Below are 13,826 nucleotides of genomic sequence, written 5' to 3'. Positions count from 1 at the left end.
TATCTTGGCTGCAAAACACTGTTTCAAAAGTTCAAAGCAGAAGTTAATTCTTCGATATATTGTTTAGCTTCCTTCACCAGGACTTCAAAAGAAAAAAGATCAGCCTATGGTAAAACTACATCAACAAGATGAAGAAAGTAAATTAAAATGTATCAGGATTTCAGAAAAGAGTCTATCGCTTCATAAACTGAATGCAAGCGTGACATACAAACCAGCTTGCTTTCCTATAGAACAATACTGGCTTCAGACTTGCAATCAACATTGGGCTCCATTTACACTTAGGTAATGTCACTATCACCAGGAGAGTTGTTATTCGCTTACGTTAACACTACTTAGAGTAGAATTAGTTTTTTACAGTAACAAGATATACAGATTATTTTTGGGGGGGGGGGGGAAAAGAAACCACCAATTAATCCTAGCATTAAAAGTAGATGTTGTACCCTGATTAATTACAATGGACAATTCATTGTTACAAGGACTGTTATTTATAACGCACGGACATTGCTTCTCAGCTTGATAGTCCATTTCTATACAGAAGATGCAAGACAGCAGCAGCCGCAGCTGTTGGTGAGCTTCCAGCCAGCTGCAATTACTCTTAGAAGCAACTGCATGTATCAGACAGAGCGTCACAACAGGCACAGTCCTGACAGCCAGCAACAGAACAGTATGAAACACTGGCCCACGCTCTCTCTCGAGCACAGCAGTATGCCAGCCCTGCTTCCCCAGCCACCCCGCAGCCCTGGCACCTTCCGTGCTGGCAGCTGCTCTGGAGCCAGCCTGGGGACCCTGTTGGCAGAGGTGGCCAGGCCATTACCATCCAGTTAATAGAGCTGTCCTGGCACAGCAGCTGATGCTGGACAGGGCCTATGAAAGGCTGTTTTTAAAAACCGAGTTGAAAAAGCTGTATTGGCAAGTGTGCTGAGGCTGACCAACAGAGCCACAATTGATACAAAAATCCAAAATAAAAACAGCCTGTAAAGCTGGTCTCACACAAAAACTTCAGAGAGAAAAGGACAAGAAAGAAGAGTCACACAGAGGGTATTTACTTATGAACCAGCGAACAAGTACATTCCATCAAAGTCAGTAACACAAAAAAATATAGCGCTGCTATATAAGCTTCACCGCTTCAAATATTTCTCTCGGATAACAGCATAAAATGTTACACAATAATGACTTTTTTTTTTCCTAAAAAAATACAGGAAAATCTGGATGCAAAATTCAGCTAGTAACAGAATTTTTCACTCTATTTCACACAGTGTAAAACTCCAAACAAGGCATATGATAAGGATTTCTTTTTGATGTGAAGCATGCTGATCACTGCTCTTCCCAAAGGGGGTGAGAAGCATGGAGAGACCACATGGAGAACGAAATGAAACTTCCCCTCCTTCCTGACCTACAGCCAATTCCAATTCTTTCCTCTTAGGGTTCAGCATCACTGCTATCTGCTCAACCAAGAGTTTTCACATATTTTCAAATATTTTAATGTGTCTCTTATCTCTGATTTCTTCAACACCAGAACTCCAGTTTTCTTCCACTTGAGAGCAGCTCTGCAAATCTCTAAAAAAAGAAAGCAGCCAGGGCATCGCCCAATTACAGACACCAATACAGGCAACTGACCAACTCACATAGTATCTGGACAGGATGAAAAACCAGCTAGCGTGGCATAGTGGGCAGAATTGCCACTAAAATCCTCACTTTTTTCTCCACATCATCATTCAAGTCCTTCCTCCCTCCTGCTTCTTCATAAGCATCTATGAGCTTACCAGCTTAAGAAAAAAGGAAACAGTAGTAGCCTCAAACTGTTCAAACTGGGGGAGCTGGCAGGGTATGAAGAAAAGGAGCAAACTCAGTGCTCTGCATGTGTTACTGAAATTGTTCAGAGAGAATATCTGGAACAGTAGCAGTTTCAAGGGGTAAATGGGAGAGCTGGAAACTGAAAGAAAAAGGCAGAGAGGAAAAAAACCCATTCTGTGCTGTGCAGGTATCTTACACACAACAGAAGACCTGCAACAACCAAAGAAATATAGCTTCTTCAGTTAGAGGCAAAAAAACAAGACTCATTTTACTTGGGTGTGTGTGTGAAATATTCACATTTTTGTTCTTACAGTTTTGTTTGCCCTGGCCTTGGAGATCTGTAGCTGTCAATATACCCCTCTTGGCTCACCATGGACAAAACAGCTCAGTTTAGAGTCCAGTATTCAAGCTGTGCCTGGAAAATGGAATCTGGCCTTGAAGCACACTTCTGTGGATCACTGTTCATGCCTCATTGGTTTGTGTTTATGAGAACTGATGCTGTTCCAAGTATCCACTCGATGATGAGCCATTTAACCAACACATGTGGGGAGCTGAATTTGTCTTAATCTTGCTTATTCTCCCACACAAAAAAGCTTGTATCATGTTAGATCCAATTCTAAATGCTGAAGTAATTCACATGAACAAGAGCAATCATGAAGCACTGAAGAAACAGTCCGCTTCCATTGTTCACTGGCTCACATCTACACAGTCTCCCTGTGGCTATATGAACATATTTGTGCTATGTTGTACTGAGGGTGTTTGGGGATTTTTTTGTTTGCTTGGTTGGTTGGTTTTGGTTTCTTTTAAGATTTTTAAATGGGTTTTTATAATTCATAAACTCCAATACCTTACAGAAAGTAATCATTTCCAACACCCAGAATGAAAAACAAGGTTTGAAATCTCATTGTCTCTCCCTCCCAGAAACAGACTGTTTTCCAGCAAGTCTTAGGTGTTTCCTCTAGGATTTCCCATGGCAAGTTAATATTAATTCTACCTTTTGTTAGAGAGACAATAATTTTACTGCCATTTTTTGTAGTATAAGCTATGATTCATGCACGCTTAATATTTTACATTGATGGGTAATATACACATTCTTATTAGAAATTAGGTTAATCTTTTTAAGTAGCGTGGCTTTGAAAAGTAAATAGGCTAACCTGAATTCTTCTGCCTGTAAGATCCCAGTTTTCAAGATTTCCCACAGATTGACTGCTAATGTCTAAATTAAGGTGTTACATAGGTAAATGGACAGATGTACCTCACAGCAAGGAGTTTAGATCCAGTTTGTGCCAACCTGTTCCATTAACACAGCCACAGCTGAAAAGATATTTTAATTTTCAATCAATATACCTCAGCAGCAAACTCAGCCAACAATCAACTAGAACTCCTTGCCTCATACAGGCTTGCAATTGGTGCAGCTGTATGAGAAGTGTTGCCCATTTTTTTATTCACTACAGAACAGTTCTATTGGATCCAAATACACCCCAATGTGCAAATGGTCAAAAGCTCACCTCTAATCACACGAAGAATCTGTTAATCCTTGAAGAAGCACACAGAGACCAGCTGTACACCGTGTGGAAACTAGACTGTATACCTCAGCCCCCTCTGTCTCGTAATCAGAAAGTTTATCACCGTGATATAGGAAATGGTGTTTAAAATTATGGCTAGCCCACCTGCTAGAGGGACAGAAGCAGGTATAGTAGTAGAAATTAAAGGGGAAACATTACTTCCAGTATGAAACTATTCATCTGAAGTTTTTTTTAAGTTTATTTCTTCTTTGTTCAAAGTTCTCCAAGGCAGAATGTACAGGCTCTCCTCAAGTGAAGAACAATGCTCATAGTTTTGTTGTTTTAAGCAGTAAACTGTCTGCATACAGGTGAAAGCAGCTCAACTGTATCAAGTGTCCAGTCCTGTTTGACATTCAATGGCACGGATTTCTGCATGACCTAAAGAGCAAACAGTAATCAGCTGAGACGACAGCTTCATGCTTGCTTTCATAAAAATACAGGGAAGCCAACTGCAGCAAATATCAAACCTTAAATAGGGGATGTCTCTTCTTAGTTCCCAAAGTCTGCAGTAACAGACTATTAATAGATTAAAAGTGTACTACACATTTTCCCCCCAATGGTAAATTAAAATGCTAGACTTTAAACAGTCCAGTCTTCACTGGATATCGAGTTGTAATATTTGCATGCTTACTGTGCCTACTAAAAACAGAATTAATGATGTCAGGCACAACCATGCACTTGCCTAGGTAAGATTTAAATTTATGTCTCTCTATAGCCAGAAATTAATAGCCTAACATTTGTTTTCCCATGATTCACAGGGATTCAGGAATTGTTATGATGTACTAGGAGGGGCAATTCAAAGACCTAGTAAAATAATGGATTAAGAAAACTCTCAGTACAGCAAGGCTTGAAAACACACTTATCACAACTGTAATTACAAGCCTGAGTGGCCACAGCTGATCCCTAAGCTCAAACACTGCTTACACTCCCTTTCAGTGAGTCTGCATTAAGAAAAAATCTTTACTGTGGCCCTATTAAAGAAACATTTCCTTGTATATGTTTTAAAAGGTTCTACTAGTTTAACCTGTTTATATAGAAAGAGTCAGACCTTGATGTTACAAAATGAGAGCACTAACTACCTCAAAGTCCTCAGGTTGTTCAGATTTTCATAGGTCTCACCACTATCTTTTTGCTGGCTTGTTTCAGGAAGGGAACTGCAAACATATTCACCTGCTATTTGACATCAGCAACTCTCCACTCCCTCTAACTGCTGAGATTACTTTATTCGGGAATGCATACTAGAATTTTCTCCCCTGTAATGTCCTGATCAAACTGTGGATGTCTCAGTGTATTTGGTTTATGATATTGCAAACCAATTGTCAAAGAGGTCAAGCTGCTTACTGTAAAATAAAAGCTTATATTCTCAAGCAGTACCTTTCAAAAACCAGTACTTTCTACGTAACTTTCTTCTAAGCTTGACTGTGATAGCAGTCCAGCTGTTACTTTTTTAAGGCAAGTACTTATTTTTTAATTGGACTAAAAATGATGCCAGTTGAGATAGCCAAGTATGAAAGTATTGTGGACTTAAAAGTTCACATACTGCCAGTTTGGGCATGTTTTATTTCAGGCTCTATCTTTGGTATCAACCATGGAGAAAGAAGAAAAAAAGCAATTAAAATATTAATCTGATTCTGTACACATAGTGGATGGGACAAGAAAACTCACAAACTGTAGTAACAAAACGTCAGACTGGACTTTAACAATAGTATTTTGATAGCAAAGACAATGAAGCTGTGGAGTAAGTTGCCTGGGGAGCTCTCTAGATCTACCCATATCCACTAGATCCCTTTAAGGCGGCTAGACAAGCATGTCAGGAGTCAAGAGACAGTTGACTGTGACTTGGGAGAGCAGATGAACTAGAGAATTGAGTTTCTCATATACAGAATACATTTTCTCTGTCCTCCATATTCTGAAAAAGATACGTACACATACATGTATACATACACATGTACACCTCTACCCATATATATTCTATGCCCCCATTTTAAGAACCATAAAGCTATCTACCCTCTAAATACTGAAAAACAGTGCTGAAAAGGACTTTAGTGACCTAATGAATAGTGAACTCACATGGAAGATGCATAAGAGGGAAAGCAAGAGAAAAAGACTACATAAATACACTCCCAATCTATGTTCTGCACAAATGAAACAATTGTTAAGGGAACACCAAGAAAGGTGCAGCTCAAAATCTCTATTGGGTCAATGATTTTGGAATTTTTTGCAAAGCAGGCAAATAAGGTTCAAATCTCTGTTCCTTATCAGGCATGGAAACACAGAAATAGTCACCATTTCCTGAGTTTTGTGGCTGGCATACAAACCCCATTAGGAACCAGGTTCTGTTCACTATTCATCTTTGCTTTTAAATAGAAGGCCTGAAAAATGACATTTTCTTTTCCCCCTTGGCTTGAGTTAGTATTACAAAAATATTTTGAGCTACTCAGAAAATTCTGCACGTTTAGCCACTCAGTCTGTAAGGGGGAAAAAAGTAAAATTACACAACTCAATTTGGCATTTAACATCCCAGGGCAAAGTCACTGTATGTCCACAGGAAGCATTAATAAACCTGGTTGATCTCACTTTATGAAGAGTTGCGATTACCATTTTTCAATAACTGAAGCTATGATACTTCTCATATCTTACAGATTTAAACCAAAATGGCAAAGACTACTTGAATTTAGCTCAAATGCCAGTTTATTGTGAACATGTTCTCTTTTTGTTCCTACATATCATGCCAAAATTCAGGGGTTGGATTTCTCAAAGTGCAGCGCACCAGAGCTCGGTTGAGAGCAAGCAGGAGTAGCCAAGCACATGAGAAAACAAGCCTCTATTTTGGTGCTTAAATGGGAGGTAAATATTCCCGGGGGGGGAAGGCACAAAAGAAGTATGCCTGTTCATTTTCAGAATTATTACATCTTAAGGACTATATGTAGAAATGGTCCCTTTTGCATTTCAGTTACTGAACACGTAAGTAGTATTTAAGAAGTTTCCTCTATGGAATAGAAAACATCACATATAATCCAAGACCCATTACAGCCAATTGAAATACATTAATTCTATTGCAATTTGCATATATGAAATCTGCATGCACACATTACAAAACCTTTCATAGGTTCATAAAATTATTTTTTTTGTAATGAAAAGCATAAAGTCTATTTAAGGCGGAGCCCATAACCTTTCTGCAAATGCAATACCACATATGAAGTTGAAAGACTCAAACTGAAGACAAAGATCTTTGGTTGCTGATACAGGAGGAATTTAGAGGTAGAACAGACATTTATTTTCAAATATAAGGGACCAGCAATAAAAGAAAAAAATGCTGAAATTACTCTGATCTGTTAGAACCCAAAAATGATTGCCATTTGCTGTATTTACCTCAGCAACCTGATGCCTTTCTTATAGGTTATTGATACTCAGCTTCTAAACTGCTACTGAAATACCACTAAGCAGTCGACTCTCATTCAAATACCAACTTGGCTGCCTCTTTCTTGTTTTGAAGATGGACAAAATAATTGTAAATTGCTACGTACCGCAATAGACTAGTAAACTCTAATGTTTCAATTATGAGTGAAAGTGAAGGGATACCTACAAAGGAAACAAAAATCAGTAACTTTTCTAGCCATACAGACACAATGGTTACAATGGAACAACATATAAGCAAACTTTATGAATTGTGTGCTAAATTATCTTCAGGTGTAAGTCTTCCAAGAAAATATACATATCATCAGCTCTTGTTATGCTTAGTTTGATAGAGAAACATGCTACCAACTCATCAGGTAATCACTTCCAATGTACCAAAGTATAGGAAGGTCTAAATACCAACTTACACAATATGTACTAATGCTTGCAATCCCTCTTTCCAGTACCAGATATAATAATGTCATAATTTTTGAAAGACATTTTTACTATACAGGGGCTACTGCTAATATCACTGTGCCAGGCCTTTATACTAGAAACTTCCATAACTTATGCAGTGGTTCATCCAGTATATGTGCACAAGATTTGCCCAAGGTTAAGTCTTACAATTTTAATAGTTTTTCAGATAAAAATATTCAGATTTTTACTCAAAAACAAGAAATGGTTCTGTTCCCACAGAAACAGTTAATCTAGGCTAATCTGTTTCAGAGGCTACAACCCAACACTACTCAGGCCTAGAAATATTCTAAAACAAACGTAAAAAAATGCACAAACAAGAAAATAAGCGATTTCCCTAAGCATTTCCATAGCTTGCATAAAGACATCAATTACCATAGCTTGTCTTCTAAATTAATGATACACAGTGATGGATTATTCATGCAAGTCGGCCAGCTGAACATTATACTTTGACTCTGGAGAGAAAGTATAGCATATCTTAATTAACTATATTTTGTGTAAGCCAAAAGACAGAAAAAATTTATTTCCCAAGTCAACCAGGTAAAATGTAAGAAAATAAAACTAGTGGCAATTTAAATATGAAAAAGTCTTCAGTAGTCTCCATAATCCATATTTAAAGGGAACTAGCAAGAGCAGGTTGCCTCAAGTGAACTCTGTAAAGCAGTTCCAAATTGCTGTTTTGTTGAACGAAGTGACTTCAGATCTACTCCATTCAAGCGTGGAAAAGATGGAAATTTAATATTAATACGCCATTTCCTGTCTATGCACAGCCTTGCAAGACTTCAGTGATGGCACAATTTCTTGTTTCAAAAGGATATCAAGTATTTTCACAGTCTTGATTGAAATTCAACTCAACATTGAATTTTTCTATGAGTGAGCAATACATTATCTCAAATATTTTCCAAATAAATGATGTATTCTAATGGCCTCCTTGAACGTACATAATATTTATGTGTTGTGTAAGTCTATTTATGATACTTGTTACTTTGATCAGGACAATGCAAAATGCCTCTACAATTCAAACAATATCTCAGATTTGCAATTGTTGGCTTTCAAAGCATTATTCCATCATTGCATTGAAAGATTTACAAAATAAAAACAGGAAGTCTATGATAAATGTTACCATTTATTCTTAGAGTAATTAATATGAATGATTTAGTATCTCTAAAAATCTATACCAAGCTGCTCTAGGATAGCAAAGACCACCATGTCTGCTGAATTACATGACCACCTAGTTGCTTACATGACTTCTATTATACAACACATTAAGGTTGTTAAAAGTATTAATCACATTCAAATAAACCTTTACCTTTTAACGAACTAACACCCACATGCCTCACATGCATTACTGGATTTTATTTTATGAGTAGGAGTCGTCTCTTTTTGTTTAATGGTGGAGAAATGCAGGTCAAGTATAGATTAAATTACTTGTCTATACCAAATAATCTAAAAAACCAGTATTTTTTTCTTCTTCCTTTAAAACTATCCTGTCCATTAGCATTACCTTCTCTGAGCTTCCAGAACAATCCTAGAGCCTTTGAAAGCAAAAAATTAATTTTGTCCTTGCTCTCTCAGTGCTTCAGCAATATTGCTGAGGATTCTTCTAAAGCCCTACAATTCTTAAGGAATAACTCAAAGACAGGATACTTACATAGATAAGGATTAGCAAAGAATGGTGAATATAAATTCAATTAGTCTCTACCAATACCAAAATGACAAATAGTGGGAACACACTATCATACAGCTGCTTCCATAGGACTTTCACTACAAGTAAAGATGATAGAGCTAGGTATTAGACCTAGCTCCTTGTAACAATTTTAAATGCAGATTTGAACTTACGTTGCTTTCCTCCCAAATACAAGATATCCTAGCGTCCTTGTACAGAAATATGCTACCTTCATTTCAAGGTTTTATTTTCACAGTGACTGAGTAAAAGCTTGTCCTCTTGAAGCTAAAAGGTATTTTGCTGTCACTTCATATATGAAGACCTACTATCACTTGTGGCAATTCACAAGTGTACTGTGTTTTAATATTGTATGTACATGCTCCTCCCACACATTTGTATCGAAAAATCACCAGTGGCATTTTTTTGCTTCATGCATATCATCCCCTCAAAACAAATCCACTTACCCATGAAAGTGAGTAAGAAACAAATTGACTGTATCTTCTCTATATGCCCTGCTGCTCCATATCCCCCGTAATTAGAGATTTCTTCTTGCTTGTTTTTCTCATGTTTGGTTTTCTTGGTATCTCCTCGTAGATCTAATGCCCTGCTTTCTTTAGTATTTCAGCACACACATGGTAGGGAGCGCAGATGGAAGCTGCCACCTACAGATGACGCCAAGTAGCTTCTGTGCAGGTGGAGACTCCAAAAGCTCTGAAATCCACAGAGGCTTCTGTGCTACTGTGACATTTTCTATGCCTCAGAGATGCTGGGGAGGACTAATCAAAGGCTCTCTCCTACAAACTGAGAATAAGCACAGTTGTTGCATGCAGCGACTACACAGGTGACAGTGAATTGAGGAGCTGCGTTCAGGCACTCATGACATTCAGAACCTATCCCCAGTAAGAAGAATGAGAACGCTCAGAGCTACAAAGCACCACAAACACTGTTTCAGGCTGCTTAGTCCTATAAGGCTTCTTCCTTCTATGAAGGATGTTACTTCATGTCTTGCTGAATTCCTATTTCCTATTTAGAGATGCTCTTTACACACCTGACTCACTCAGGTTTGTCACATGAGGGGCAGGGGTAGATGTGGGAAGACGTTATTCATTAGCCATTCCCTTGTCTCTGGCTTAAATAAAAAAAAACAACAAACAAACCACCAAAAACTTTAAAAAACCAAACCACTTCTGGACAGGTTCACATGGGGGTGGGATATTTCACAGACTACTGTTTTCTGTTTGAACCAGTATAAATAAAACTACTCCTGCTTACTCTGAAAAGAAAGCCACATCTAGTACATCTCACAGTTCTGCTTCCTTGCAGCAGCATGTTCAGATGGCAGAATTAAGGAGTTGGACAATGCTGCTTGGAGATTAAAAGAAGCAAAGATCTACAGGCACACACTGCAGGAGCAAAAGCACCATGGGCATAGCAGGGGAAACGCTACAGCACGTAGAGGGAGATCTGGACGGTTGGTTAAGCCTGAGCACTGAAGGAGACTGATAAAAACAGACAAGCAGATGAAGAGGAAAGGCCCAATTCTGATGCAGAGGAGTGATGAAAGGCAAAGGCAAAACATCCCTTCCAGACCTTAACTACTATCAGTTATGGACAACACATAATCTCTGTCTGCAATACTTAGATCAACATTGCTGCAGGATGAAAATGAGATCATAGCAACCAAAAACCAAAACAGTGTTGAATTAAAAGGGTTCAGCTCCACATCTATGTTTATAATGCAAGTGCTAGATGGTTGCTCTTTTCAACACCTTGCCTTACTTCTCTTAAGAGATTCTCAAACACTGCTGCTCTCTTCTTCCCAGACCTCCACTGATAACTTCCTTAGATAAAAGAACAGACATGTTTGTGAATTCTGTGACTGAACTAATCACAGCCAGAGTTACAGGACAAGAAAAAAAGAAAAAGGATGGTCCATAGCACATGCAGTCGTGAAACAAGACCTTCTTTTTCATGCTGGACCATGAAGGTGTAGCAGGGACATTAAGGATCAAACTGAAAGTCTATTCTGTCCTCTTCAGCTCAAACATCAGCTTTACAAAATAAACGTTCAGGTAATATTTGGCAAGTGCGGAGTCAGCTTTGAGGTGGTGTGGGTTTTTTTTTAACAACAAAAACACCTGCTGCCTGTAATGTTACTGTGAATAAACAATGTTACTTTAATAAAGATGTTTTTATTCACCATATGTAAGCACACATGCTTTTTAAGACAGAGCAGGATTACTACAGGGTTTTAAAGGTCCATATCCAGTTTAATAAGAGAATAGTTTATTCCTCTTTAGTACTTGTAAGAATCATTAGACATCTTTCAACTCCCAGTAATTACTTTGGTTTTGGCAGACATTACCGTTTCCTCCTCCTGCTTTTTTGAATAAATCTGAAATTAACAAGTCAATAAACTGACATATTTACAGTAAAAATAACTTGGCTTCCCTCTCTTCTTCCTCCCACTTCTCATTTTTCTTTGCAGATGAAAAGGTTATCGTTCACCTACAGGCTTTACATATACTCACAGCAATTTGGGTAGGCACCTCCACACCTTTCCTTTAGATCAACAGGATCTCAAGTTGAAGACCTGGTCTACACTAAGTTGTGTTGTCTTAGGTTTCGATTAATAGCTTAAAACAGTTTCTTTTGAAAAAAAAAAACCACAAAAAAAAAAACAATCAAGAAAACATGAGTTGCTCCAGTGAATTCAAATGGCTACAGGAAGTACACTATCATTAAATGCTCCAAGAACTGCTGTAATTTAAATGGGGGGGGAAAAGCATTTGAAAAGAGCAGTCTCAGTGTACCAATTAAAAAAGATGTCTTAAATCCTTAAACCTATTCTCTTTGTAACTACAAATTACATAACTGAGATGTATGGGGAAACTGGGGCAGTGAACATCACCTCAGACAGAAACATTAACTGAAAAATGACGTTTTGCTATACTGTCAAGGAAGGAGGCAATCCCCAGTGGCTAAGTGATCATGAGGAGTTCAGACAGGCTGTCTTTGGCAAAGTACCCATGCTCCTAACATTGCCTTGACATGACAAGGTCAGTTAAAAAAAAAGTCACATTAAAGAATAGATGTCCAAGTTCTCCAGCTTACTCCAAACTTCTGCAGGAGAATCAAGGGCTGGGAAGGCGTCGCTGCTCAAAAAGTAGCAGATGCAAAATGCAACTAGAGAGTAAGCATTTGGACTTATTATCTTATTGCAAGGGCAATTAAAGCATTCGCTTTCCTGTGGTGTCTGAGCAAAATTCTCAGAATTCAGTCAGAATTCAAAAAGCAAAACAAAACCAAAGGCTAAATATGTTGCTCAAAAGAGTTAGAAAGGAAACAACAGTTCTCTCTTCAAACAAGGAAATCCCCAAACCCACTGCACACACAGACACATGGATGACAAAAATAGATGAAAACAGAAGAGCACAGGAACCGAAGTTTCCCTGAGGTTTGGAAGAGATCATTCCTAGCTAACAAGTGCTTGGTTTTGTGTATTTAAGAAATTCCACTGCAGACATGGTACCGTCTCAGCTACAATTCTGACAGAACTGATCTTTCTAAAAGCAGCCAATTGTGCATTAGCTCCATCAAATCATCACAGCATTAGATTTGTAGACATATACAGCAGCGTGGAAATAGTTTACATTATTAAATAATTATTTGGTTAGGCATAACTGTAATAGTTCAAGGTTGCAGGGCTGAAGTACACAAACAAGTGGAAAGGTATTTTCTGATTAACAGGCTAGCTATTTGGTTAAAACCGAGTACAACCACATAATTTTAATTCTCTTCTTCTAGACGGTATATTACTTGTCATTATTGATTCTTCCTGAAGGAATAGTGTCAAGTCTGAAAAAGTATTTCTCAAGATTTATCATAATATTTAAACACTCAACTAAACCAAAAATCCTTTACAACCCAGAAGGTCAAACCTTATTAATCCCAAAACCAGACACATATTTAACTCATTAGCTTGTATCAATAAGAAATTTTCTCATAGCTACAGCTGCTTTGCAATGACCCTAAAGACCAAAAAAAGGATGCGGATAACTCACACAGCTTTTATCACATTAGCCACAGTCTGCAGTTTTCATAATCACTAGCTTTGAAGTATATTAAACAAAGCAGAACGTGACCTTACAGTTGATATTTTAATCATACCACATAAGAACAATTCTTTATCATACACACATTATTAAGGCCACCAAACGAGATGCCACTCGGAACTACTCTAAACACAAACAGGCAGAACAGAACGCTACTGCTACACAGACAGGCCAAGTTAAGCAGTGGCTGCACTACCAGGAAGGTTCATGCTTTGAAATGCAGAGTCACTAGACCACTTCCAGCACCTACCTCCGATCTTGGCTTGGCTGAGGGATCAACTGGAAGTGGAATGTGTGCATGTGAGACTAATGGAAAACAAAATTGAAGCTTTTAATTTTAAAGTAATGCTACGCAGTGTCGCATTACTTAATAGCAAAATGCAGATTATCTTGTCTACATTTAAATTTAGTACAATATGTGGTTATCTTTTTAGAAACAGAATTTGTGGGAGGCAAAGTGAAAAAAGACGACATGGTATTCTTTCACTGAAGTCAGGAAATTGAAAATATTTCATATAGGAATTAATCAACTTAAATTCTCACAGTACTGTATTGTTAGAGACCTTCTCCAACATAAATCCCCCTTCCAATGACCGTACTAAGGTATTTACGCTACAAAACCCCCACCATATTCCTAATGTGATTGACACACTTCACTTCCACCTGCACTTGGTAATTTAAAGCAGTCAAAACGGCAGGGATGTAAAATAAGTCCAAAGCTTTACATTTGTTATTGAATTGTGGGATTATTATTTGTCTGAAAGTGGCTAGCTTCATTATCTCCAGAAGTTTAAAGAACATGTCTTGTTCTGTCAA

General features: G+C 37.9%; 1 protein-coding gene across 3 annotated transcripts in view; it reads right to left on the bottom strand.

Moving 5' to 3' along the window:
- The window catches only part of SERPINI1 (serpin family I member 1), a 50,799-nt gene that overhangs the window by 33,885 nt on the left and 3,088 nt on the right, over positions 1-13,826 (bottom strand). The gene's annotated exons all lie outside the window — the stretch shown is intronic.

The sequence above is a fragment of the Falco biarmicus genome, chromosome 13 (genome assembly GCF_023638135.1).
Source record: "Falco biarmicus isolate bFalBia1 chromosome 13, bFalBia1.pri, whole genome shotgun sequence".
Taxonomy (NCBI): Eukaryota; Metazoa; Chordata; class Aves; order Falconiformes; family Falconidae; genus Falco; species Falco biarmicus.
Note: the sequence above shows the minus strand (reverse complement) of the source record. Positions and strands in the feature narration are given on the sequence as shown.